Source organism: Hordeum vulgare, chromosome 3H (assembly GCF_904849725.1).
Source record: "Hordeum vulgare subsp. vulgare chromosome 3H, MorexV3_pseudomolecules_assembly, whole genome shotgun sequence".
Classification (NCBI taxonomy): Eukaryota; Viridiplantae; Streptophyta; class Magnoliopsida; order Poales; family Poaceae; genus Hordeum; species Hordeum vulgare.
The window spans coordinates 53564849-53571419 of NC_058520.1; positions in this window are offsets into that span (position 1 = coordinate 53564849).

A 6571-nucleotide genomic window follows, 5' to 3' on the forward strand; every position below is an offset into this window, starting at 1 on the left:
CGGGTTCCCATGTGTCGGTGGCTCGACGAAAAGGAAGACGACGTGCACGGCAAAGAAACGGTGCAAACAAACGGTGCATAAATACGGTGCATACATGCATTCGACTTGTACAACACACACATCCGTACCACACTAGCACACGGTACTCGACATGCCCCATCGGTATACCTTCGACGCGTGCGAGTCGGAGGGGTTCGGTCGAAGCGGACGTCGTGGTCGTCGTGGAAGTAGACGTTCACGCGCCGGTAGTTGAAGTAGTGGTACACGGGCTCGTCGACGGTAGTCGTACTCTCGGCGTCGGCAGACGGTCTTTGGCGTCGGTAGTCGTTCACGACTCCGTAGATGTCCGGGGTCGTCGGGGCGTCGTGGTACTCGCGGCGAACTTGTTGGTTCCAAGAAGGAGGGGATGGGCGCACGCGGCGATGCATGCAGCACCACAGCAAAACATCAGCGCTGGTAGACAACGGCAAGCAGCACGGCAACCAAGCCGCAACCTACGGCAACTAGTTAAGCAGCTAGCAACCACAGGCAAGCGGTGCAGCAGAGCAAAACGGCAGTCTAGCACAGCAACTAGCACTAGCAAGCAGCAACCTACCACTAGGAGCAATGCTAACTAGCAGCAGCAAAGCAAGCTACAACAACAAATGCACGGCAGCGGCGCAAGCACGGCAACAACAGCATGCCATCAGCAGCAATGGCGACAGCTACAACAGCGGCAACAACGGCTCCAACAGCACGGCGAGCACGGCGCCGAGAACAGCGGCAGGGGAGGCGGCGCAACGAGGGCAACGGCAGCTCATGGCCTGGAGGCGAGTGATAGCAGGGAACACAGGGAGGCGACGGCGACTCGGTCCGGCAACTAGGAGGCCGATGAGGCACACACCAACGGGGAGGGGTCGGGGTACCGACGGGAGACGGCCACGACAGAGCAGGCGGGGCGCAGCTCCTGCAGCTCGGACAGGGGTACAGCAAGGGGAGCCGCGGCACAACGAGCTCGGGCCATGGCGCGGGAAAACAAGGTTGGGCAGGGGAACTCGTTCTTGGCGCTCGAGGCCGCGGGCGAAGTTCCTGGCGGCGGGGCCACGGCGTCGGCGGCCATGGGGGCTGGGCGCAGGGGCGAAGGGCGAGGCGACGCGACAGGGAGGAGGCGCTGCCGGCGCGGGGAGCCGCGGCATGGCGAGGCCAGGGCGCAGGGCGCTGGGGCGGCGAACTACTGGCGCGCGAGGGGGCGCAGGTGGCGCAGTTGGGCGGCGCTGGAGGAGCGTCGGCGGGGCGGCGCAGCTCGGGTCGAGGGCCTGGCACGGGCGACGGGAGGCGCGGGAGGACTGCTGCCGCGCGGGGCGGCGCAGAAGCTGGTGCAGGCGGGCGCGGCGAGGAACTCCGGCAGCGAGGGGGACCTCCGGCAGGCTGGCTACAGGCATGGGAATTGGAGGCGCGGCGAGCAAGGAAGGAGAGGGAGGAGGAATCGGGCAGAGCAGGGAGATTGGGGAGGACGACGACGCTGCATGAGGAGAGGGGAGCGAGCGAGGCTGGCTGGGGCGCTAGGTCAGGAGAATTGGCCTGGGCCTGGCCTGGCCGGCCGGCAGGGCTCCCTCCCCCTGCTAATTCCTTTTTTTTAAACAGAAGCTCAACAAACAACGGAAAAAAATGTTTAAAGTAAATAGAAAAAAAAATAAAGACCTTTGACTTCTTAAAACCAAAAATTATGCCCCAACTATAAAATAGATTGGGCCCCTTTTATCAAATAAAACTAAAATCTTTTAAGAATAAAATTAAACCCTTTTTAAAAGAATTAAAAATTCAACACCCTTTTGAAGAATTAAGTTAAAAACTCTTTTAACAAGAAAATAAAAATGACCCCTTTTAAGAATTAAATAAAACCTCTTTATTTAAAGGATAAATTAAAACCTTTTGAAAGAGAAAAATAAAATGGGAGGGTTTAAAATAAAACAAGCGGAGAAATAAAACAAAACCCTAAGGGTTGCCCCTACGTTTAATAAAAGGACTTTTTTTTTAAAAGACGACGAATATTTTGGAAGAGGGGTAAAGTTAGAAATCTTTAGCAAAACCACAAAACAACTTAGGAGGGGAGAAGAGGGGAGAAGGTTTAGGTCGGCGGTGCAACGGGGTTTAGCGGTGGCTCTCACGCTCCCTCTCTCATCGCGCCAACAAACGACGCCACTCACGAAACACTAACACCCAACAACACGAAGCAACAAACAACACCGATAAAACACAGATGACATGATGCCATGCATGATGCGATGATGCAACTACATGACGATGCAACGAATAAAAACTAAACACACGACGAAAACGGAAAAGAAGGGAGAATCTTCTGGAACGTCGGTCTCGGGCTGTCACAACTCTCCCACACTACAAGAAGATCTCGCCCCGAGATCCAAGAATGAAAGGGGGAGAGGAAGAGAAAAGTAAAAGGTAAAAACTTAGTCGCTTCTTTGACAAACGAGTGAAACCAACGATCCTTGAAGGTTGCCTAGAGATGAGGAATGATATGAGAAAGAAGCCAGAATTCACGGAAAATTTCGGCAGCACTTCGGTAGGAAAATGGGACAAAAAATTCAAAAAGGTAGGAGAAATAGACAGTATACATAACAAACAACTAAATAGAGCAAGGGAAGACCATGATCTTGCTAGAACAACAAGATAGACCCAAATGAGCATCATCACAATGCCTCCGGAACAATAGAATATGAACTAGCTCAAGCAGAAGAAGAGAATGAAGAAAAGAATGACAACAATCATCATAATAGAATTGAAGAGCCTCCGGATAGAAGAATAGACGGAGTAGTTGGAAAACCAACAACGAAAGAACCAGATAGTAGTGGGCTTATGAAAATCATCTCAACAAATATGAGGTGACAAACAACCACTAAAAGAAACAAGGACGTATTGGGAGCAACAAGATAAGAACAGTTCTTACACCAAAAGGATGCATTGAGAACTTGGATTAATGACAAGCACCATGATAACAACAATCCATAGGAAAAGCTTTAGGTGAAATCCAAACCAAGATAGCTCAATGAAGAAATCATGGGTTGCAGATATCTCATGATCAAGGAATTGATGGATTTAATTATCTCATTCTTGAAAGGAGAACTCTTCGAGGCTCCTACACTAACAAGAAGGCTATAATACCACCTCAAAGGATAAAGGAAGAACAATTGCACATATGAATGCAAGAGAAAGGATACTAGAGGTACTCCAACAAGAATCTTGAAGAACACATGAGAATGAATTGAAACCTTGATGAACCACCATGAAGGACCTCCGTATACAAAAGAATGATGCAAAGATATCAAGGTAGAAATGAATAAGATTAAAGGCCTTGCAATGATATAGATGAAGCTTTACAAAGAGATACTGATAGACTTGGAACTTCGGAAAAGAAAGATAAGCACTTGAGAAAACAATTGATATCAAGAGCCACTCCGGAAGAAGAATTGAAATCTCTTGAAGCAGGAAGAACAAGAATAAGAATTATGTTATGCTCATCCTTCATCAAGTACAATTGATGACAAGCCACGGATCTAGCATACAACTTATTCCTCTAAAAATGAATCTAGAAGAGGCAGAGAGATAAGCACCACTTGAAGCATAAATGAAAGGAGCACGGGTAAGAATTCCAATTGAATGGGAATACCAAGAAAGCATGGATAAACATGAGAATGAAGAGATCTTGACCCACCTGAGAGAGAAATTTAAACAAGACACCAGAAAAATTGAGAGACGAACGAAGAGACAACAATTGAGAAGATTTGAGGATGAAAGCTGAAAGCTGAGAACGAAAAAGTCATCTGAAATGATGGCCTTCGGAGGATCGAGAAATAAAAACAACTCAGAAATGCACCGGATAGCAAGAAAGGGATACTCATGATTGGAACAAATAAGATGACGACACCAAGCTGAAATGAAGAATATCCAAGAGAATGAACCAAGATTCGAGAAAAACACTCCTTCAAATTTGCAAACTGAGAATGATGACGAACACCAAGAATACTGAGACACTCCGGAATAATGAAGAATGAAAGATTGAGCCAAAGACGAGAACAAATCCAAATTGAACTTGGAGAAAGAATATGACCGATGAACTTCATACTTACGTCATAGTTGAAAAGAATTAAGGACCTCCGGAAAAGATTAAAGAGCCAGGTAAGATCCTGGGAAGAACCTGTGGGTTATGGGCCCACTCAAAGAAAATCACCGTTAGAAAAGATTGCTAGACCAAGAGATATTGCACCGGTACAAATGAAAACTAGATGAGGTTGAGAACCTCGAAATAATTAAAAAAAATTGAAACTCGAAACTCAGAGATATCTTCAGCACTCCGGATGAAAAGAAAGGAATGAATAACCCAGATAGCCTGAAAGAATCTCCAGCATGAAAAAGAATTACAAGGATAAATAGGATATGACGAACACGGATAGCCGAATTAAATTCACCGGTAAGGATGACAGAATGAACAAAGATGAACACGAAGCTCCTGAGAATCTTCACAACGAATTACCGGATAAGAGAGAAAAGAACACATAGCGGAAGCACAATGAAAAGAAACTCTTGGATGGAAATTGAATCACTGAAGAAAAAGGGCGGGAGGGCGGGGAAAAACAAAGACAACTTGGGACAGATGAGAGAACTCCGGAAAGAATTGAGAGAATGATCTGCAAAAATTGGAGAGGATAGAATTCACTAGAGAATCACACCGGTTGGAAAGAATTGATACGATGACTCCGGTTGACAAGAATTGATAAGACAACTGATTGAACAAACGAATTAGCGCTCACATAAAAATATGAGAACACAAATTAGTAAGGATCTGAAAACACCACTTGACATCGAAGCATCTGAATTACCATATCTAACAAAACAAAGGATGAGGCTTATGAAACAAGCCAGAACAAACTCATGAGAATGATTTCCGTTCGATATTTTCGTGGACAGGATCGCACGGGCACGATTTACAGTAGTCATCAAGTGCAAGGCAGTGCACCCGACATACGAAGCGTCCCCGAGTCGTAGCAAGCTACAAGGACTCTTTAAGACACAACGTGTACCGCTGTAAGTCGACCGTGAACAAACGAATCCACTAGATGTCGAACCCCAACCTAACATCATTCATTTGTTGGAAGATTATCCTATAAGCAACTACTTGAATTCCCACCTATGAATTCCCGAAATATCTGGTCATGCAATCTGGTACACGGATACAAGGGGTAATATCACACAACTCCTATACTAATCCGTCACCTGTATCACATCCGTCAACACACGACCAGAATCTCGGACCTTCATCTACAACAGACCCTCGTGATCACAACGATACAAAGTATGGCAGTACTCCCGAACAATCTGCACCAGTACTGGGGACATCGGGGTTATCTCGCCACTACTAGTATTGAAGCAATTACGAACATCCTTCGTTCTGAGATACTAAGAAATATGAATGATAACGATGTGCTCGAGAATCCCCTGGAGCTCAACTCCCCGGAAGAAGATCAAGTCAGACAGGAGGCACCAAGACAGAACTCCGTCACATCGGCATCATATAGATCTCAAAAATATCCGCGTGATCCTAAAAATATTTTGAGTGGGAAGAGGAGTAGAATAAATTATTACGTCAAGATTCCTCACCAGAGCATAGAAGAGGAGAAAAAAGAATCCTACTCTCCGATATATAACTAAGACTCAAATAGTTTTTCACTAGACTCGACTCGGCCAAGTTCGATCAATCAAGGGGGCTCCTAGGTCGGAACCTGGCTGTGATACCAACTTGTCACGCCCAAGATGCGACCCCATCCTCAATTTGGCACGAAGGCCTCGTCGGGGATAGAAGCGCATCTCGTCGTGTCGCAAGAATGGATATCGTTACAAGTACATGTACTGAAAAGAAGAGATATATAAAGAGTTGGCTTACACTCGCCACAAGCTACATCAGAGTCACATAAGTACATTACATAATCATCAAGAGTAAGAGCAGGGTCCGACTACGGACGAAAACAAACGACAAAAGAAGAACGACGTCCATCCTTGCTATCCCAGGCTACCGGCCTGGAACCCATCCTAGATCGATGAAGAAGAAGAAGAAGCATAAGCAACTCCAAATGAACAATCAATGCGCTCGCGTCACGTGACCTTTACTTGTACCTGCAACTGGGGTTGTAGTAATCTGTGAGCCACAGGGGACTCAGCAATCTCATCTCCAAAGGTATCAAGACTAGCAAAGCTTGTTAGGTGAGGCATGGTTAAGTGGTGAGGTTGCAGCAGCGGCTAAGCATATATATGGTGGCTAACTTACGAGTACAAGAAATAAGAGGGGGACGATCTACGCATAGCGGACGTGACTACTGATGATCAAATGAATGATCTTGAACACCTACCTACGTCAGACATAACCCCACCGTGTCCTCGATCGGAGAAGGAACTCACGAAAGAGACAATCACGGTTACGCACACAGTTGGCATATTTTAATTAAGTTAACTTCAAGTTATCTATAACCAGTGTTAAACAAAGCTTCCACGTTGCCACATAACCGCGGGCACGGCTTTCCGA